Source organism: Caretta caretta, chromosome 1 (genome assembly GCF_965140235.1).
Source record: "Caretta caretta isolate rCarCar2 chromosome 1, rCarCar1.hap1, whole genome shotgun sequence".
Taxonomy (NCBI): domain Eukaryota; kingdom Metazoa; phylum Chordata; order Testudines; family Cheloniidae; genus Caretta; species Caretta caretta.
The window spans coordinates 181,134,458-181,156,674 of NC_134206.1; the positions used below are offsets into that span (position 1 = coordinate 181,134,458).

Here is a 22,217-nt window from a genome sequence, read left to right on the forward strand (position 1 = left end):
CGATAGTTAGGGTGACGCAACATTTGCATAGACACTGCATTATTTACACTGGCTGTTGGCTGTCTTGTCAATTTCAGGGCCCCCATGCCAGAGCTCTGAAATTGACAAGAAAGCTGGGCAGCAAAAGCCCAGCTCCCCACTCCTACCCAGGCTGCACCTACCTGGCTCCCCATTCCGGCTCAAGGCGCACAGAAGCCTGGGCAGCTTCCCCCCAGTCCCAGTGGGGAGGCAAGACGCTCAGGTGGCTGCCTTGCACTCCTGGCTGGGAGGGGGCAGCCAAGAGCCTGGGGGCAGCTGGGCTTCCAGTAGGGAAATGCACCGAGAGCTCTAGCTCTCATCCCCTCACAGCGTCCCTCTTCAGATGATGTTTGCACTCCTGGTGAGACCTAAAATAGGTCAACTTATGTCTGTAGTGTAGACATGCCCTTAGACAGTGCCTTACTGGAGGTTTATTGGACACTTTTCAAGGAAGCAAGAAAACAGGTCTCAGTCTGAAGTGTTTATGATAAATAACAAAAGAATAAAGTCAGACAAATAAAAAAAAAGACCTTATCAGGAGAGGACAAGAAATGGAAGGATGGATAACAGTGAGTGAATGGAGATGGAATAGTTCTTGATCAGGCAAAGCTCTCACTGAAGACAATGGCAGTGTTGCTTACTTAAATGATGCAGGATTGGATCCATCATTTTTTTTTGTTTGTTTTGAGATTGTCTTGGGTTTTGGAAGGCTTTAATACACAATAAGTTTATAAAAATAGCACTTTAGCAGAAAATTGCGATAAAACACTAAGCTAATTTACTGCTTTGAATAATTTATATTTGTAAAGAACATATCTGACTTAATCCAATGTCTTAATTTTATGTTCAAAGAATCTCTTTTAAAAATGGATATTATTTAAGATATTCCTCATATATCCCCAATTAATTTCTCAACACTTTCTACTTACTGACCCATGTGCTCATAAAGACATAATTTAGAAAGCACTAACATCAATATTTAATTTAAGCCAAAATTTTAAAGTTACATTAAAAGTTAAAAAACTAAATGCCTACTAAAGGAACACAAAAACAAAAAGCAGATTTCAAACGCAATGTTAAATAGCTACCTATCAATCTTCCCCATGATACTTTCAACATTCATACTATCTTAGCCTGCAGATCCAATTATCCTCCAACATTTGCTGCTCAACCATGCTGAGATTATTCACTAGTCCTCTAGTTAGACTATAATAAAAGGTCTGTAGGTGCATTTACACTCAGAGAGATATACACTATAGGTGTTAGAATTGCAATTGTCTTCTTTTGAGATACATATAATAAACACAGTGCAATGGCAAATCAGACTACTGCTAATTTTTCAATCAATTTACATGATACATTGACATATTATTAATTATCTATAATAAATATGGTAGTGCTCCAAATGTGCTAGGTGGAGAACAGACATAAGAAGAAAAAGTCCTTTGACCTGAAGGAGCTTACAATTCAAGGCCCTGATCCTGCACTAAGGACCATTTGGATGAATCCCTATGCTCATTCAGAGTTCCATTTAAGTCAACATGGCTCCACAAGGAGACAGGGGTCTGTCAAGATCGAGCCAATTGCAAGATAAGGGCTTAAAAAAAAAAGAGTGGAACCTCATTAATCTGTACACATTATTATCTGCACAAAAGTTGGTAGATACTTGCTACCTCTTAGCAAAAATGTAATAGCACAGACAACACTGTAGGTAAATCTCACATTTCTTATGCTGCATTGTTTTTATGAAATTGAACTATTGTATATTTAACTGTATATTGTAAAAAATATTTTAACAATCCCAGCTACAGGACATCCGCAGGGTTTTTATCCTAGTTACCAGCAGACCCCTACTGCCTGAGCTAAAGGAATAATTTCATTAGCTGGCAACAGTAGTAGGCTGTTTTCCTATGTGTGAACCACCCGCTAGAGGAGGATACAATGCACACTTTACAGGAATTATACCTAATCACATACCAATATAAAACAAACCAAGAGCAAAAAGAGTTATTAAAATAAATTTTAAAAATGCATTTCACTTTATGCAGTAGCCTTACTTTCTTATTGTATTTCTACTACTTTTACTGACCAATTTGCAAAATCAATAACTAATAATAGACTTTAAAGTTATTAATGTCTCTCTCTATATTTCATGAAGGTATTGAGGTGCAGGTTGTGCCTCCAGTGTTGTTAAATCTACTTACCACACTGCTGTTATGTAATGTCCTTGTTCAAAATTGTGACTTAACATGTGCAACTAGTTGAGAAGGACACCTTCTGAAGTCATAATCTATTAAAGATTTTATTGCTAAACTACATCACAGAACATTAATCTACAGAAACTATGTAACATGGATAGCAAAAAGGCCAGCTATGGTCTCCCAGACTGTTTTAATAAAATCAGTGAACTGTCAATGGTAATGAATGTGAATGAAGGATCTTTTCAGTGTTACAAAATACAAAGTTTCCATGTTTTTGCCACTCGGTGACATGACCTAAGTAGGTGATGGTCCTTCACATAGACCTTTCTTGGTTGATTTTTTATTATTCAAACATAAAAAACACTTGTTGAAAATCCTGTGAGTTGCTAAGGGATAATAAATGCAAACACATAATCATACTTTCACCTATGTCAGATTCTTACACATACACTCACAGTCAGTTCCCGTAAACGGTCCATTCCCATCGTGAATTAGTTCTACTCATTGATGTGGTCTTTCTGACTGTGATTGATTTGCTATGAAAAGGGACAAAGTGTATTAAATAATTTGAATTCTTTGCTGTGGGTACATACTGAGCCGTCTGCATGCCAAAAGGGTACCAAAAGAGGTGAGACTCCTTATCAGATTATCTGAAATTAGTGATTTTTGGAACACTGTAATTTAATAACTTTTCAACCCAATAGTACCTTAAACAGTTCAAACATACTAAGATTTGTAATTTCAAATACCTTTTTCCCCCAAAGATATTCAAGACAGATAGAACTAGAAGACTGTAAAGATTCCCATTGGGGAAAATTCTGATGCTCAATTAACCATGGAGTCACTATCAGAGTTTCCATAATATACCCGTAAAATAATCACTTCTATAAACAAGTATAAGGGGATTATATACAATTTGAAAAGACACAAATCACTCAGTAATTTGTCTTTTTCAGCAATTTAGTATAGGCCAAATTGTGGCCTGGCTAGCATAGAGTACGGAGAGCCAGGTATTCGTATCAAAGAAAACAACCTAGGAAGAGAAGCAGGCTCTATTGGAAGTGGACAGAGCCTTGTCTCCACCCCTACTCCACCCCCCTCAGTGAACTTGGCAAAGAAGCTGTGCCAGTTTTAGACCCAGTACAGTTTACTCCTTCTCTGCGGCAACCCTCTGGGGATGCTCTGGAGCAGTGCAACAATGTACTCAGGGTGGATTGTAAACTCACAATCTAGCCCTATATAAAGTACAACACTGAAATTGATGCATTTCTCCTTGACAACTCTATAACACTGTCTATTCTGGTCTCGTCTAGCACTGGTAAGATCAGGACATGTTTTATCTTTAGTATAACCTTGTAAAATGCTGCTTATTGTTAGTAGATACATAAAATATAATAATTTTATTGCAGTAGAATAAACAAGTAGGTGCAGCAGAATGCTTTTGATAGTATTCACAGCTATGTGTGAAAGGAAACAAATATATACTGATTATGTCAGTCACTAAAATAGCCCAAGTAAAGCTATGCTGTAGAGAGTATTTTTTTTTCATCTTAGACAAATTTAGGAGACACTAAGCATTTGCAGCTAACGTAGGCTTTTCCATAAAAATATATTTATAAAACACTGTAACTGATAAATAGGGCTTAGTATAGATTTTAGTGGTATTACAGTAAAAGAGTCCTTTTACAAAGAAAAAATGTACAGTAGTTTAAGTTAATTAAAAAAATCAATTAAAAAATTACAGAATTACTGATGGAATAATTAATGCTCAGCCTGTTCCTGCTCCCTTTGAAGACTTTAGGAGTATTGCCTTTGACCTGAATGGATGCTGGATTAGGCCCTCTGTTATATCTCAGACAAAAAATCCTGTTAGCCTGGGAGACTACATGTCAGTAACTTAAAATAATATTGTACTTACCCAAGAACAGGCAATAGAAACCCAGGAAAATCAAAGTTAAGACTGAACTTAAAAGAAATTCAAACATGGGGGGGGGGGAATGCACAATTTATGCACCCAAACAACCTTAACTCTGCCCTGTAGTGATGTCAATTTTTATTAATGCACTATAGTGTTTGACATGAGTATTCATCTGAAAAAATAACGAGGAGTCCGGTGGAACCTTAAAGACTAACTGATTTATTTGGGCATAAGCTTTCGTGGGTAAAAAAAACACTTCTTCAGATGTATGGAGTGAAAATTACAGATACAAGCATAAACATACTGGCACATGAAGAGAAGGGAGTTGCCTTACAAGTGGAGAACCAGTGATGACAAGGCCAATTCAGTCAGGGTGGATGTGGTCCACTCCCAATAACTGATAAGGAGGTGTCAATACCAAGAGAGGGAAAATTGCTTTGGTAGTGAGCCAGCCACTCCCAGTCCCTGTTCAAGCCCAAATTAATGGTGTTAAGTTTGCAAATGAATTGTAGCTCTGCAGTTTCTCTTTGAAGTCTGTTTTTGACTTTCTTTGTTGCAGGATGGCTACGTTTAAATCTGTTATTGAATGTCCAGGCTTATGCCCAAATAAATCTGTTAGTCTTTAAGGTGCCACCAGACTCCTCATTGTTTTAGTGGATACAGACTAACATGGCTATCCCCTGATACTTGACACCATGCAAGGCACTGAATTTAGCCTTATGAAGTGGAAATCCATGAACTTCATGAAAAACTTGCACAGATAGAGACAGACATAATCTTCCTATCCAAGTGAAAACAGATGGATATCATACCAAATAGATGGAAGGTAAAAATCCATTGCAATCAACATATTACGCTGACTATGGTGAGAGATTGAGCTACACACTCTCAAAGAAACTGAAGAATCACCTGATCAGCATCCTGTACAGCAAACAGGAGAAGATCAATAATGAGCTCTCAAAACTGGAGACTTTCATAAAAAACCATCCTTCCAAATGGCTGGACTTTACAAAAACAAGAAAAGCCATTTACAACACACACTTTACTTCTCTACAGAGGAAAAAGGACAGTAAACTATCTAAACTCCTACATGCCACAGGGAGCTACAACTGTGGTACCCTTAACTCACCCAGCAACACTGTTAATCTATCCAACCACACACTTAGCCCGTCAGAATAGTCTGTCCTATCTCGGGGACTCTCTTTCTGCCCCACCACCCCCCACGCACATAATACAGTTCTTCGGTGATCTGGAAGCCTACTTTTGCTATGTCCGACTCAAGGGATATTTTCAACACACCACTGAACAGCACACTTATCCACAGGAACACTCCTACCAACACTACAAGAAGAAGAATTGTGTGTGGACTCCTCCTGATTGCCAAAATGACAGATTGGACTTCTACATAGAAGTACATCTGCTTCCATAGACGTACACAGGCTGAAATTGTGAACAAACAGCATCACTTGCCCCATAAGCTCAGCCGTACAGAATACAACGCCATCCACAGCCTCAGAAACAACTCTGACATTATAATCAAAGGGGCTGACAAAGGAGGTGCCATAGTCATCATGAACAGGTCGGATTATGAACAGGAGGTTGCCAGGCAACTCTCCAACACCACATTCTACAGGCTGCTATCCCCCGATCCCACTGAGGAGTACCAAAAGAAACTATACCATCTGCTCAACAAACTCCCTGCTACACCATGGGAACAAATCTACACAGACACACCCCTAAAGCCCCGCCAGGAGTATTCTATCTGCTACCCAAGATCCATAAACCTGGAAATCCTGCACGCCCCATCGTCTCAGGCACTGGCACTCTTACAGCAGGTTTATCTGGCTATTTAGACTCTCTCCTCAGACCCTACGTTACCAGCATGCCTAGCTATCTTTGAGACTTTCTGAGGAAACTACAATGCATTGGTGATCTTCTTGAAAACACCATCCTGGCCACCATGAATGTAGAAGCTCCTTATACCAATATTCCACATGAGGATGGACTACAAGCTGTCAGGAACAGTATCCCTGATGAGACCACGGCACACCTGGTGGCTGAGCTCTGTGATGTTGTCCACAACCATTTCAGATTTGGGGACAACTTATACCTTCAAGTCAGCGGCACTGCTATGGGTACCTGCATGGCCTCACAGTATACAAACATTTTTATGGCTGACTTAGAACAACGCTTCCTCAGCTCTCGTCCCCTAGCGCCCCTCCTCTACTTGCGCTACATTGATGCCATCTTCATCATATGGACCCACAGGAAGGAGGCCCCTGAAGAATTCCACCTGGATTTCAACAATTTCCACCCTACCATCAACCTCAGCCTGGACCAGTCCACACAAGAGATCCACTTCCTGGACACTACAGTGCAAATAAGTGATGGTCACATAAACACCACCCTATACCGGAAACCTACTGACCGCTATACTTACCTACATAGAATCATAGAATATCAGGGTTGGAAGGGACCCCTGAAGGTCATCTAGTCCAACCCCCTGCTCGAAGCAGGACCAATTCCCAGTTAAATCATCCCAGCCAGGGCTTTGTCAAGCCTGACCTTATAAACCTCTAAGGAAGGAGATTCTACCACCTCCCTAGGTAACACATTCCAGTGTTTCACCACCCTCTTAGTGAAAAAGTTTTTCCTAATATCCAATCTAAACCTCCCCCACTGCAACTTGAGACCATTACTCCTCGTTCTGTCATCTGCTACCATTGAGAACAGTCTAGAGCCATCCTCTTTGGAACCCCCTTTCAGGTAGTTGAAAGCAGCTATCAAATCCCCCCTCATTCTTCTCTTCTGCAGGCTAAACAATCCCAGCTCCCTCAGCCTCTCCTCATAAGTCATGTGTTCTAGACCCCTAATCATTTTTGTTGCCCTTCGCTGGACTCTCTCCAATTTATCCACATCCTTCTTGTAGTGTGGGGCCCAAAACTGGACACAGTACTCCAGATGAGGTCTCACCAATGTCGAATAGAGGGGAACGATCACGTCCCTCGATCTGCTCGCTATGCCCCTACTTATACATCCCAAAATGCCATTGGCCTTCTTGGCAACAAGGGCACACTGCTGACTCATATCCAGCTTCTCGTCCACTGTCACCCCTAGGTCCTTTTCCGCAGAACTGCTGCCTAGCCATTCGGTCCCTCGTCTGTATCGGTGCATTGGATTCTTCCATCCTAAGTGCAGGACCCTGCACTTATCCTTATTGAACCTCATAGATTTCTTTTGGCCCAATCCTCCAATTTGTCTAGGTCCTTCTGTATCCTATCCCTCCCCTCCAGCGTATCTACCACTCCTCCAGCTTCCATCCAGGGCACATCACACGCTCCATTGTCTACAGCCGAGCCCTAAGATAAAACCGTATTTGTTCCAATCCCTCACACAGAGACAAACACCCACAAGATCTTTATCAAGCATTCTTAAAACTACAATACTTGCCTGAGGAAGTGAGGAAACAGATTGACAGAGCGAGATTGGTACATAGAAGTTAGCTACTGCAGGACAGGCCCACCAGGAAAATAACAGAAAACCACTGGCCATCATGTACAGCCCCCAGCTAAAACCTCTCCAGCACATCATCAACGATCCACAACCTATCCCGGAAAATGATCCTTCATAGACCTTGGGAGGCAGGCTAGTCCTCGCTTACAGACAGCCCCCCAATCTGAACCAAATAGTCACCAGCAACTACACATCACACCACAAAAACACTAACCTAGGAACCAATCCTTGTAACAAACCTCATTGCCTACTCTGTCCCCATATCTACTCTAGTCACACCATCAGCCACACCATCCGGGGCTCATTCACCTGCACATCGACTAATGTTATGTATGCCATCATGTGCCAGCAACGCCCCTCTGCCATGTGCATTGACCAAACCGGACAGTCTCTACATAAAAGAATAGATGGACGCAAATCAGACATCAGGAATGATAACATACAAAAGCCAGTAGGAAAACACTTCAATCTCCCTGGACATTCAAAAACAGATTTAAAAGTAGCCATCCTGCAACAAGAAGGATGTGGAAAAATTGGAAAGAGTCCAGTGCAGGGCAACAAAAATGATTAGGGGGCTGGAGCACATGACTTATGAGGAGAGGCTGAGGGAACTGGGATTATTTAGTCTGCAGAAGAGAAGAATGAGAGGAGATTTGATAGCTGCTTTCAACTACCTGAAAGGGGGTTCCAAAGAAGATGGCTCTAGACTGTTCTCAATGGTACCAGATGACAGAACAAGGAATAGTGGTCTCAATTTGCGGTGGGGGAGGTTTTTGGTTGGATATTAGGAAAACCTTTTTCCCTAGGAGGGTGGTGAAGCACTGGAATGGGTTATCTAGGGAGGTGGTGGAATCTCCTTCTTTAGAGGTTTTTAAGGTCAGGCTTGACAAAGCCCTGGCTGGGAAGATTTAGTGGGGGATTGGTCCCGCTTTGAGCAGGGGGTTGGACTAGATGACCTCCTGAAGTCCCTTCCAACCCTAATAATCTATGATTCTATGACAAAAGCTTCAAAAACAGACTTCAAAGAGAAACTGCAGAGCTACAATTCATTTGCAAACTTAACACCATTAATTTGGGCTTGAACAGGGATTGGGAGTGGCTGGCTCACCACCAAAGCATTTTCCCTCTCTTGGTATTGACACCTCCTCATCAATTATTGGGAGTGGACTGCATCCACCCTGACTGAATTGGCCTTGTCATCACTGGTTCTCCACTTGTAAGGTAACTCCCTTCTCTTCATGTGCCAGTATATTTATGCTTGTATTGGTAATTTTCACTTCATGCATCTGAAAAAGTGGTTTTTCACCCACGAAAGCTTATGCCCAAATAAATCTTACTCTTTAAGGTGCCACTGGACTCTTTGTTGTTTTTGTGGATACAAACTAACACAGCTACTCCTTTGATACATTTGAAAAAATGTGTTTTGCTCCCTCAGAGTGTCACAAAATGATAGTGATGAGGTTGTCTGGGTGCATTAAATGCACATTTACAGAAAATACTATTTTGGGATTTCTTTAAGGGCAGATGCTTCCATCATTCTAATGAAGTATGTTCGTTGGACATAGCCAAAAGAGTTGCTACAAAAGGGCTAGGGCCAGAAGTTTCTCCTCCATGTTTCAGTATCAGAGAAGAAAAAATACAGATTGGTTTCGATAGTACATAAAAGGGGATTCAAACATTTGGCATCAGGAGTCTCTCTCTGTTCCACTCTGGATGTCATCATGAAGGTACTGGTGATTAGGTGGTTAAGAAAAATAATGCAGTATTGTTTCTCAACAGAAAAAAAAACAAAAAGGGGATGTGTCACAGTTCTTCTGTTCCTCCAGTTTGGCATAGTTTTTCAAAAGATTTTTGCAAAATCTTTACTAATTGATGCTATCGTTACTATAGCTACCTTCTATATTAAGGCACACTAATATATAATAGATACAGTGAACACTGAATCACTCAAAAGAATACAGTGAACAAATATGAGACTGTCTTGCAGTCTAAAATCATGGTGTAAGATAAGATATATCTTGAGGGTTTTTTCCCCCATTCTCTCCTTCTCTTCTTTTATTAGCTTCAGAGGAAACGTTCCTATCTGTTCATAATCTGTGCATAGATGACTACAACTGAAAAAATTGCATTGTTTTCTTCCAGATTCTGCACACTCTAATCTGAACAGGAAACTGCACGAAACAATTATAATGCAAATTTTTGCTATATTCCCTGCAGGAGTTCACTGATTGATTCCTTCACTGCATGAACTGCAAGCAGTGGTACATTTCAGCTTTCTTTCTTTTGACTTCGTGTGTGCATATTGCAAACAATATAACATAGGGTCTTTGTTTTCTTTTGTTTTGCTATGTTATATTCAGAAGTTGCCTTTTTAAAATTACACAAACTATTGGCCAAAAGATACTCTCAAGAACATGCTTACAGCTTCCTTTAATTGCACTAGGATGGCTATGAGAATTTATGAGACCATAATTTGGCTTTATGCTCAATTATGGTTGAGATTTTTATACTCAAAGTCAGCAATTTAAATTAAGGTTTCCATGGCAACCATAACCCAGCCCCTTTGCACATAAGATTAAGGTTTTTTTGTATCTCTCTTTATGGTACTACCTGTAACATATAGTGTAACTATGAAAAGTGGGTTTGCAAATTTAATTTCATGTGGTTTCCTATTTACTTCTTTTTGACTTCAGAGAAAGTTTGCTCAATGTACCAAAAACAACCAACCTCTCTCTCTCCCCAACAGGCCGTTGTGACAACTCAACATGGGTTCATAGTTAGCTGTGTGCTTTCATTCTCATTCATCATTACCAATACTCCTGACCCAACTGGGGTGCATTTGATATGTACACTTACAGACAATCTCATTTGGATCAGTTTTACTGAAAATAAAAGGACACAGCTTGACTTTCAGATGCTAGGTTGAGTGTGCAGGACTGGCTAAGACCTTTTTATACGGAATCAGAGTGAGCCTACAAGGCCATTTTTACCAAACCAACATTCAAAGTAGAACCACACTTTAACGTCTTACTATACATAGAACACTGATGAGTTACAAATGCTATAGCTATTGTAATTTGAATTTTCTTATTTTGAAAAGGCAACACAGTGGATATCACACTGTACTGGCAGTCAGGAGAATTGGCCTGCTGCGTGGCCTTGGACATGTCTCTTCACCTCTCAGTATCTCTGTTTCTCCTCCCATCCTTAGTTTGTCTTGTCTCTTTAGACTGTAAATTCTTCAGGGTAGAGACTGTCTCTTACAATGCATTTGTACAGTGTCTGGCACACTGGGGCTTCTAGGCACTATTGGCATTATGGGAATACCAATAATAAATAATATTAATAACTTTGTGCATGTATGGTCTCAGCCAGTATGTTGCATTAATGACATTTTTGCATTCCATTTCAATGGTTTCTTTTTAAAATTAAAGAAGCAAAAAGGTCTCTGAACATTTGTGTATGCTACTGTACATCCAGAGATCACACAGTCATATAAGTGTACCAGAGTATTTATTTGAAGTTGTAATAATTTTATCACACATAGAAATCAAATTTCTCTTGCTTTTAGGTTTTGCAGCTCAGAGAGCATGATGAACTAAAGAGACATTAGGAAATTATTGTAGGGAGCAGAAACCTAGGTCACCAGACCTTTTAGACTCTTTCACATGCTAACTTAAAGGTTGGAATAGACCTGTTGCTATGGAAAGGAGGCAGAGAATGCCAGCTTTGCATCCCATCCTCACTGCTTCCCGTCCACTTGCTTTCTCTCCCTGAAGATCCCTCTGTGTGAGAAGGAGTACTCTGTACCTCTCCAGTTGTAAATGGTCACCGGGGCCTCAACGGCCACCTGAGCTGCTGCCCTGATCAGCAATAATTATTGAAAGGAGGATGAAGGGGTGCAGAATTGCATCTTATATATCCTGGCTGACTAAGGAAGGGGGGTCCAACACAGAATGTCTCACCTCTTCACATTGCCACTGAGTGTAGAGATGGGAAACACCCTGATGCCCCCATCCAATGAGAGAAAGCCTTGGGATACTGTAGACTGAAGATAAATTGAGTGCCTGGGAAGGACCAATTTGCTCGTGGTGGGGAAGGGGACAGAGAGGTGGAGGAGGATGCCCAAATTGCTTGGGATGAGAGGAGGAAATCCATCTGCTGGAGAGAGGAATTACAGAAAAAGTCAATTTCCTAGGAGGAGGCTGCTGCAGAAAGAGGATCGTTTCATGGGTGGATTAGTTTGCTGGGGACAGAGGATGAATTGACTATGGGGAGAGAGGATGAGTATAGTAGGGGGTTTGTAGAGGATGGATTGAAAATCAGAGATTTGCTTGGGGAGACAGAGTAAAGGGATGGCCTGGGGAACAAATTTGATTGGGAACTAGTAGGGGAAGGGAGAAGAATCATTTGAGTGATGAGCCTGAAGTGGGCAGAGAGAATACAAGACTGGAAATAGAGGATGGACTCATGGAAGCAATGCTGGACTGATAAGGCTGAAAGAGCAGAAGCACCACTGGGGGTTGAAGGTAGGGCAGAGGATGGATTGGGGCAGATAAATAATTGGAGAAGATTCTAGGAGAAAGAATTAATTGTGGCAGAGGATTGATGGTGTTGGGGGGCAATAGATGGATTGGGGGCTCAGAACTGATGGGACAGAGGATCAGAGGATAGACAAGAATAAGATTGATGGATGAAGGGGACTGGGCATGTTCAGTATGGATTAAGGGTTCAGGTAGAACAGAGGATATATGGATTTTTAGAGTGGAGAATGGAGTGAAGTGTTTTTCTAGTTCTGTGCGTGTTTGATGACAGTGTTTTGAAATCTCAAATTTTCATTGCATAATTTGTGTTAAATTTATCTCCAGTTATTCTAGAACTGCAAATAAATAGCAAGTAGAATTCCATTTATGTTCTTCTGGTTTGCTGTTTTCTAAAATCTTTTGAAATACATGACATTCCACTTGGCATGTCACAAATTTTAAGTTTCAGAGTAGCAGCCATGTTAGTCTGTATTCGTAAAAAGAAAAGGAGCACTTGTGGCACCTGAGAGACTAACCAATTTATTTGAGCATAAGCATCCAATGAAGTGAGCTGTAGCTCACGAAAGCTTATGCTCAAATAAATTGGTTAGTCTCTCAGGTGCCACAAGTGCTCCTTTTCTTTTTACAAATTTTAAGGAAGGACCCACAGGTCTCTGTTCATATTTTTATTGCCTTTCCTCAGCATTTCAGAGCCTCACAACTTTGTTACCCAGTGATAGGTCTAGGTTGGAGGATTCAAATTTTACACTCAGTATACTGTTGCATAGTCTTTTCTGGGACATGCATCCCCACAGCCGACAAAATCAGATGTGGAAATGTAATTTAATAATTGAATGTTCAGCATAATTAAATGAGTGAAGTTCTCTCCTTTTTACATAGGATACTCTTTCAGCACCTGAAATGTCATTTAATCCATTGTACAAGTTATTCTGGGAGTTATAAGTGATTTTCAATTTTGTAATGTGGGATATTTTGAGACCAGTAAGGTTCATAGGAACCAGGATTCCTGTGAATCAGTCATTTTGATCATTGGTTTGTTGAGCGCCCCTCTACATACTGCCTTGAACAAAAGAAGCCTCTATTATTATATTAATTCTTATATATACCACTTCCCAAAGGCACTGTAAAATATGTAGCAAAGCTTCAGGAAATTCTCCCCATCTCTAATCCATATGAGTACCTTTAATGTCCACCTTGAACATATGGCTGGAGTACCAATTTTGTTATAGTTTGATGTGGCCCAGGAGAACTCTATTGCATAAAGTGAGGTGGCCTCCATAATTTTTTCCATTGACCTTCATTAAATAAGTATATTGATGTGGCACATCTGTCATTCTGCCCACTTTGTTAATAATTTTACCAAGGTTGAACATTCTGGAGTCAAATTGATTGACTGCCCATTTGTATTTGAGAAGTGGCATCCTCTTCCACTTCCCCTCCTCCAACCCCGACAAATTTAATGGAGTCAATCAAATTGCATTATTCATAATGTCTAATTGATAGGTGTTGCTAGAATTTTTATTTTTTGGCAGCCAAACTTTTGTTACATCTTTAATATGTTATTGTGGCTTGTACATGATATGAATAGGATACCTTTTCCCATCCACTGTTTCAGCATCATTGATTTTTCTCCACTTAGTAAGGATGGATTACGGTGGATTACTGAATCCTCACTTAACAACGGATCAGACAGTAGCTCACAGCTTAGTGATCCTTTCAGCATATTATAGGTCGAGCTGACAGCAAGACCTATAATTAAAAATGCCCAGCATTTTCTATTATAAGACTATGTTCACTATCTTGGCCAAAATTTAATCATCCAGGCAGAAATTTTCTATGCCAGATGTCTGCCTTCGGCTGAACTTTTTGGAAAGTTTCAGCATAAATGTTTTATATCTAAGAAAGAGGTATGGAGAAAATTTTATTTAACCAATATTCAGAGATTCTCATAACTGTTTCATTGAGTAGCTGTTGCACCTCCATGCTTCAGAGCAGTGACTTGATATTTGGCAGGTACATAGCCCTGGGGTCAGACAGGTGTCAAGTTCATCAAAATTTGGTTGAGTTTGAAGACAGGGACAGAAGGGCTTGTAACCATTAGAGCACAATCTCCTCCAGAAACTAATATTAAACCCACAATTCCTGAAACTCAACATTCTTCTGCTGTCTGGAAAATAGCTGTGAGCCTCACTGACCAAGAGTGTCTCTCAACTTCCTTTAGAGGCTGATCTGCATAACAGATAACAACCTATTACTGCTACCAGTTACTTCATTAGCTTCAGTGGCATGGGACAGTATTGTGGATCTAAAGGTTCCAAGCCTATGGTGGTCAGTAGAGTATCACATGATGTAATTCAATTTGAATATCTAAAAGCTAGTAAGTTATATGAAAATATAATTAAATATCACTAAAAAGAAAATTAAAATTGCAAACTCAAGCATTCAAAAGTTAGGAAATGGATTCCACTTTGGATAAATACTTAAACAGTAACTGAGCCAGAAAAGAAAGTGAGAATGACTTTATAAGCCTGATGGTTAGTGCATCTACCTGGGATATGGATGACCCAGGGCCCAGTCCCCCTGCTCTAATGACTAGTTATTTAACCAAATTGGAACATCTTCAAAAGGACAGTGAAAGACCCTCATCAGAATATCCCACAGCCTAGTGATTAGGGCACTCTCTTAAGAGGGGGACACCTGTTCAACTCTTTTCACCCCATCAAGCAGAGATGGGAATTGAACCTGAGTCTCCCACATTCTAGGTGAGCCCTCTAACCAAAGAGCTAAAAGTTTTCTTCCTCCAGATTATGAATGGAGCCTGACTGCATACACATACCCAGAGCATGTCTACTGAATCAGGCCCTGTCATAAATATAAAGGGAAGGGTAAACACCTTTAAAATCCCTCCTGGCCAGAGGAAAAACCCTTTCACCTGTAAAGGGTTAAGAAGCCAGGATAACCTTGCTGGCACCTGACCAAAATGACCAATGAGGAGACAAGATACTTTCAAAAGCTGGGGGGAGGGAAAAACAAAGCCTCTCTCTCTCTCTCTGTCTGTGTAATGCTTTTGCCGGAGACAGAACAGGAATGGAGTCTTAGAACTTAGTAAGTAATCTAGTTAGATATGCGTTAGATTCTGATTCCTTTAAATGGCTGAGAAAATAAGTTGTGCTGAATGCAATGTAGATTCCTATTTTTGTGTCTTTTTGTAACCTAAGGTTTTGCCTAGAGGGATTCTCTATGTTTTGAATCTGATTACCCTGTAAGGTATTTACCATCCTGATTTTACAGAGGTGATTTCTTTTACTTTTTTCTTCAATTAAAATTCTTATTTTAAGAATCTGAATGCTTTTTCATTGTTCTTAAAATCCAAGGGTTTGGGTCTGTGCTCACCTATGCAAATTGGTGAGGATTTTTATCAAGCCTTCCCCAGGAAAGGGGGTGTAAAGGTAAGGGAGGATTTTGGGGGGAAAGTCGTTTCCAAACAGGCTCTTTCCCAGTAAAATATCGGTTAGATGTTTGGTGGTGGCAGCAATAAAATCCAAGGGCAAAAAGTAAAATAGTTTGTACCTTGGGGAAGTTTTAACCGAAGCTAGTAAAAGTAAGCTTAGGAGGTTTTCATGCAGGTCCTCACATCTAGAGTTCAGAGAGGGGAAGGAACCTTGACAGGCCCCATAGGCAAGATAGGCAGGGCAATGTGTATCTTCCCCCGGTTTGAAGACCACCCTGTTGAGAGACAGGTCCCCGGGCACCTAGACTGAGGCAGCAGTGTGCATCTGTAATACCCACATACCCTGGTCATCAGTGGGCAGGATGAACCTGGGACCTCTGAAGCTTAGTGCATGAGCCTGTACTGCATGAGCTAAAAGCCACATAGTTCTTACCTTAGGCTGTAGCAGACTCATTAATCTCTAGGTGCTCTCAGTGCCACTACAGGGGGACAGAACACCACACCCAGGAGATGCGTGGGTTATACGTGTCCAGGAGCAGAAACTTAGGCACTTAGGGATTTTTACGGGGGGGGGGGGGGAACTAGTCTCCAATTGAGTCTAAGGTACCTGCTGGGTTAGCCAGCAACTGAGCAGGAGTTTTGTGGATCACAATGGCACATAAAACTGGGATTAAGGATTTCAGCACACTAATGCTTTTTTGGATCTGGGCCCTAATGCCTCAGTTCTTCATTTGTGAGATGGAGACAACAATACCACCTCACCTTACAAGGCGGTTGTAAAGATAAATTCATTAACATTTGTGAAGCAGTCAGATACTATGGAGATGGGTGCCACAGTAAACCCCATGAGGAAATTCATAATTCTGTAATCCATGCAGGGTTTGAATGGTGTGGAGTAAATAGTGTATCGGGACACACATTCAATTATGAGGATAATAAAGAAATATTTAGTATCTACCCATTTAGGGAAACCATCCATTATGCAGGCAGCATGCAGCTCAAGTTAGGATTGAAGTATGACAGTGCAAAGCAGAAAACTCATCTTTGTGCTTTCTCAAACTTAATGCCATTGAGTGCAGGGATGGTCTCCAGCTATAAATTAAACCTGCTTAGGGGCTGCTCTAATTTAGACAGCTGCTGACAGCCCTAAAATAACAAAACCACAGCTGGAAATTGTTACTATGTATGGCTGTTCCAGCTTGCCTCTGGCCACATCCCTTTTTCCTCTTATACAGGCAACAGGAAAGTGGAAGATGGCATAGAATCTTCTACACTGAGTTTATACCACCATCAGATTCCCGTTACATTGTGCAAGAAGAGTGGGCATTCCAGATCTGGATACACTGGCTCTTTGTTCAGATGCTGCTGATGGTGGGGTGCAGTCACTACTTTGCAATGGAGGATATGAATGACTAGATTTTGAATATAATCTTATAAAATACTATTATTTCTACTATTTTACTGAATATAGGTAATTTGCCTATAATTATTTACTTTAAAATGTTTAGTAAACATTGTTAGAATTCAAATACATAATCTCATGAAAAAAGTCAGACACCTATAAATGCAATCCAGTTAGTGCACACTCATTTTTACCAAAAATGGGGACTTATTTTCAAAATGAATCAAACGTTTTCTGAATTGTTTTCCCCAAAAGACAGATAAATTTGCATGACCATTACATTTTAACCCTCATAAAAGAGCAACACATGGCAGCAGTCTGATACACAATGATGAGCTTTCTCAAAGAGCACCAATGCCAATATAACTGTGCCAGTCTTGAAGTGCAACTACTCTGATATTTTAAGGTTCTCCTGAACAGGAAAGACCAGGCCTGCTAAATTGTGCAAAACCATATGCATGTTTTTCTAATTTTAATAAATATGGTCAGACTGATATTGACTGAACCCATTCCTTTTTTGGCCTGAGTCAGATCTAAAGCAGAGTCTCTGGAGGAGATTTATCCAATCCTAGAAACTAAAATTTATGTTTAGTCTTTTTAATAATTTCTCTCTCTTCCTTTCAACAAAAGATATATATGTGAGGATCTACCTTTCTGTGACTCTGTTGTCCACCACCGACCTGCTGAACATCTTAGATCATCTATAGAGGAGTCTATGAAGAATTTATGTAGAGAGACTCTCACATTTAGTGTATCTCAAATAAAAATAAAAGGCTGTGCACAAATAAATAATAATACTCAACAGGGGAAGGCCAAGCATGCCATATAGGGAAGCATCCAATTAATCTCCCATTTGCTAAGACATCAAGTCAGTCCCTTCTACACAGCATGTAGGGAGTGTAGACCTCATCCAGTATTTGACAGAGAGGGGGTTAAATCTCTTGTCTCTTTCTACAGCAGCATGAGACAGACCACAGGTGCCTGCACTCATTGCAGTGATTGCACTGTGGGATGTCTGGAGATGGGGGAGGTTTCAGCCAACTTACAACTGGTGATTATTCCCCTTTATAAAGAAGAAGAATAAAAAAGTTGGTTTCTAACTAGAAAGTCAAACAGCAGCAGCTAAACTGTCTTTCAGATTGGTTGTGGGATCTAGACTCTTATGGGTCTTATGTCATTGATTTTTAGTTAGCAGTCTCACTGAAATCAATGAAGATTTCTGTTCAAACATTAAATGACATATTACTATTGTAAGTATTTCTAGGGTATCTGGGCACACACAAACAGCGTTTGAATTGCAACCTAATCTTGTTTGTTGAGAGACTTTTGTCTGATGAAGACTCACTCACTCAAAGACTTCAGTTTACAATGCTTTATCCGCATTATTGTCTTCCTTCCCCCCCCCACCTCATTTCCAAACACTGGGCCTAATTCTCTACCAGGTTTATGCCAGTGTAACTCCCCTGACTTCAATAGCGTTACCCCAGTATAAAATTTATGTAACACAGGAAAGAATCAGGCTGTTTGTTAGTAAGCCAGCCTTAATTCCTCCATTTACAGCAGGAAAATCTTTATTTTCTTTCACTTACAAACTGGTTCCCGCAAAATGTTATACTTCCCAGGTGGCAGAAGATGAGCTTTAACTGTAAGGAACCTTTTGTAATGCAGTGCATTTTGCCTGCAGAGGCCTGGATTTAGCCTATGCCAGCTAGTCTGGGAGCAGATGACCAACTCCTTCCATCTGCAGAATGCTAGGAGATTGCCTGCACTTAGTACATAATACAAAGTTGTTGTTTCTCTTTACAAAAAAAAAAAAAAAAAACACCATACCCCACAACCTCTTCAGTGCTTAGGATAACAAATGGTTGTGTTAATTTCCTTTTTTTTAAAAAAAAAAATGGTACTACTTACAGATTACTGGCACATGAAACTTTAAAGTGAATAAATGAAGACTCGGCACACCACTTCTGAAAGGTTGCCAACCCCTGCTCTAACTACTCAAATTTGAGTTGGGCCAAAATATTAAGATTATTCCAATCCCCTCCCCAAAAATACAACCCAAAACTATATGACCTCTAAGGACAACAAATGATCCTGACTTGTCCTTTATGCAAAAGGTGGAACCTCCACTATCTTGCTGCAGTAAAGGCTCCCTACAGCCTTAAGGGAGAAGGCCATTCATGAGTCGCCAGGGTCATCACACAGCAGCACCCGGGCATTCCTGGGAAGCCTCCCTTCCATGTACTAACAAGGCCAAATTAAAATCAGGGCAATTCAATTGCGAGGTCATAATACTTACTATTACGCTTTAATTGGCTTGCAACTATTACAGAGAAACTGCCTCAGCCACTGAAATCCCCGCCAGGTGGCAAACCCCCCTGTTGCGGTCAGAGTGGTGGGAACGAGCTCAGCCATAGTCTGCGCCCCCGCCCCCCTTATCCCGAGAAGCCTCGGGTGGGACCTTCGCCTCCTCACAGGCTCTGTCAAATGGTGCATTGCACCTGCTCGCGCAGCAAGAAGCCCCCAGCGCCTTTCCCCTGCCTCTTGCTCATTAAACTCAACCCGCCACAAAGGCGGCTGAGGGGGGTGCCCTGATGTCCTCCTTTGCCTCGGCATACAAACAAGGGGCGTTTCTGAGACCTTCCTGAGGTGCCAGTGCCCTCGCTGGAGGAGCGCGCTCCCCGGTTACCTGGTGCCCCAGTCCAGGGCGCAGACGTCCCCCTCACGCTGTTGCTTCCCCAGAGGAAGACGCAGCAGGGACGCTACCAGGACAAACTTCCAACCACTTTAGCACGGGCGGCGCGAGCTCCCCGAGCGGCACCTGCTCCCCGCAGCTCCCCGCCCGCCCGCCCTGGGGAACAAGCGCCTGTGCAAAGTGCGGGGACTCCAGCGGGGGGCTTGCGCTGCTCTCCGCCCTCGGTGGTTTTAGGGCAATTACTTTTATCAGCCAAGCAGCGGGGTTGGGGGGAAAAGCACAAACGCCCTGCGCTCGCCGCTCCCACCCCTCGTGAGGCGGCATCTCTCGCTCTCCTCACGCGCCTCGTCCCCACGCTGTCAGCGCGCCCCGGCCGAGCGGCTTTCCCTAGCGAGCGCCCGCCGCGGGGCACTTGGCAGGGCCGCGAATGGATGGCCTCCCACGGGGAGCTTTTGCGGCACTGCAGCAGCAGCGGAGCCGGAGAGCTCCTTCCCTCCCTCCTTCCCTCCCCCCGCGCCAGCCCAGAGGGGTCTCTCTCCATTGTGTGTGGCGGCGGCGGGCGGCGGCGGCAGCGGCAGCGGCGCGCACTGCAGACCCAAGCGGAGCACTCAGCGCCCCCGCCACCCGCAGCCGCCTCAGCCTCCTGAGAGAGGGGGACGCTTGCCCCGACAGCAGCTCACAGCCCTTCATCCATAATTCAGACGCCGCCGGGCTTCCATCCCAGCTGAACGCTACCTAGCGTTTTATTCCCAGCCAACACAAGGGGAATTGGGAAGGCGGAGAGTGTGTGTGGGGTGTAGAGAGAGTCTCCCCTTTTATACCCCCGGGGTTACAAAGGGTTGCATGATTTTCCTCTTGCCCATCACAAAGCGGCGGACTGCACAAGGACTGTCAGGGAGACGGGAAGCAGAGTTTATAACCACAGTATTTCTCCTCGAACCTGACATCCAAAAGAGGGGGAAAGAAATTAGTGGAAACCTACTAGAGACAATTTCTTGCTCACGTACACACAGAGCACACACCAAACTGTCCGAATAGGGAAAGTAGAAGGAAGCCCCCCCCCGAATGTTGCTCAAAGTTGCAGAGCTCTATTGCAGTAGTGCTAGCCTTCCTTTGCTAATCCCGTTTGTTTACTCCGCTCGCCTACAAACCATTAAACAGGCGCAGACCTCTGCAAAGTTACCCCGCCAAACGCAGAGAGCCTGTAACTCAATCAGCAACCAAGGCATCGGCTCCCCGTTTTGCAGCAACAGCGAGATGAAGGCGAAAGGCAAAGCTGAAATGCACCGTAAAATCGCTCTAAAAAGATGTTTTAACCCGTGCGCTCCCACTCAGACACACCAAGGGATGAAGAATGCACAGTTTTAAAACTTCGTTGTTAATAATAATGTAAAAAAAACAGTGACAATAACGCAGAATCCCAACCCACAATAACCTGACAACTTTAGAGACAATAAACAAATCTACAGTACCTGCAAAGAAACTTGTTGGATTGCTCATTGTACTAATTGTGCATTTTGCATTAGGGTTTCCCTCTTTGATCATTCCCCAATTCTTTTAGAAACTGTTGACTTCTTTTAAACCTATTCCTGAATGCAGCATAACTACAAAACAATTGCATCCCTTTTGAACTTCTAGGCGGGTCTTTAATATCATCCGCTGCTTTGTTATTTGGGGGACTTACCCTGTGAGATAAGATTTTCAGAAAACTAGCAGTTCCATGATTCAGTCCTTGTAACTTTCCTTGCATAGAAAGACCTTTTTTTTTTTTTTTTTTTTTTTTTGAGTTTAAGAAAACAAGCTGCTCAAGAGACTTTTAAATATAAAGGAGGATGAAACCGGATTTCTTCCCAATATCAGGACTCTGGAAAATCAAATCCTTCTTCAGAAGAGAATTCTTTCAGACCCGTTATCTGTATTACTATTAATGCGTAGAGCAGAAGGCATTGCATACAAATAGACCCAAGTATGAGCTTCTATTGGTGGCTGTGGAAGGCCCCTGGGTCCTACTGCTCTGTCTCTGAGAAACTACAAAGCAGCAGCAATATGCAAGCAGCTTTGGGGGGGGGGGGAAGGAATGATTTGGAGGGGAATGGGAAGGGGGAGGAAGAGGACGCGGGGGAATCTTGTTTAATTGATTCGTTACCTCTGGTATTGTGATACGTGTTGCAATGGTTAACCAAGAAAAAGCCACATTAAATGGATGTCATGCAATCTCCCCTTTCATATCTGCTTTTTCAATAACACTGTGCAGGATGGGTATGGGAAATCTGCTGGATTTCAAAGGAAAATTTGCAGAGAAGTATTCACACAAGTTGGCTTTATGTTGGAAAATTTTTCCCTTCCCTGTCTAGATTATCCATCATTCATATGTTCTCTAATAGCTAAAATTATTTACTGGAATTAATCAATTATGTGTTGAATTCCACTTACCCAGGCCTTCCTCTTCCTATGCTTTTAAAAGGCACATCTGTT

At 41.9% G+C, this 22,217-nt stretch overlaps 1 protein-coding gene across 3 annotated transcripts in view; it reads right to left on the reverse strand.

The window, feature by feature from the left end:
* ROBO1 (roundabout guidance receptor 1) overlaps positions 1-21,665 on the reverse strand; it is a 1,030,664-nt gene extending 1,008,999 nt beyond the window's left edge. For all 3 annotated transcript variants that reach the window (XM_075117735.1, XM_075117733.1, XM_048868853.2), the window contains exon 1: positions 21,427-21,665. The gene's annotated coding sequence lies outside the window, so the exon portion shown is untranslated. The remainder of the gene's footprint in view (positions 1-21,426) is intronic.
* Positions 21,666-22,217: the final 552 nt, after the last annotated feature.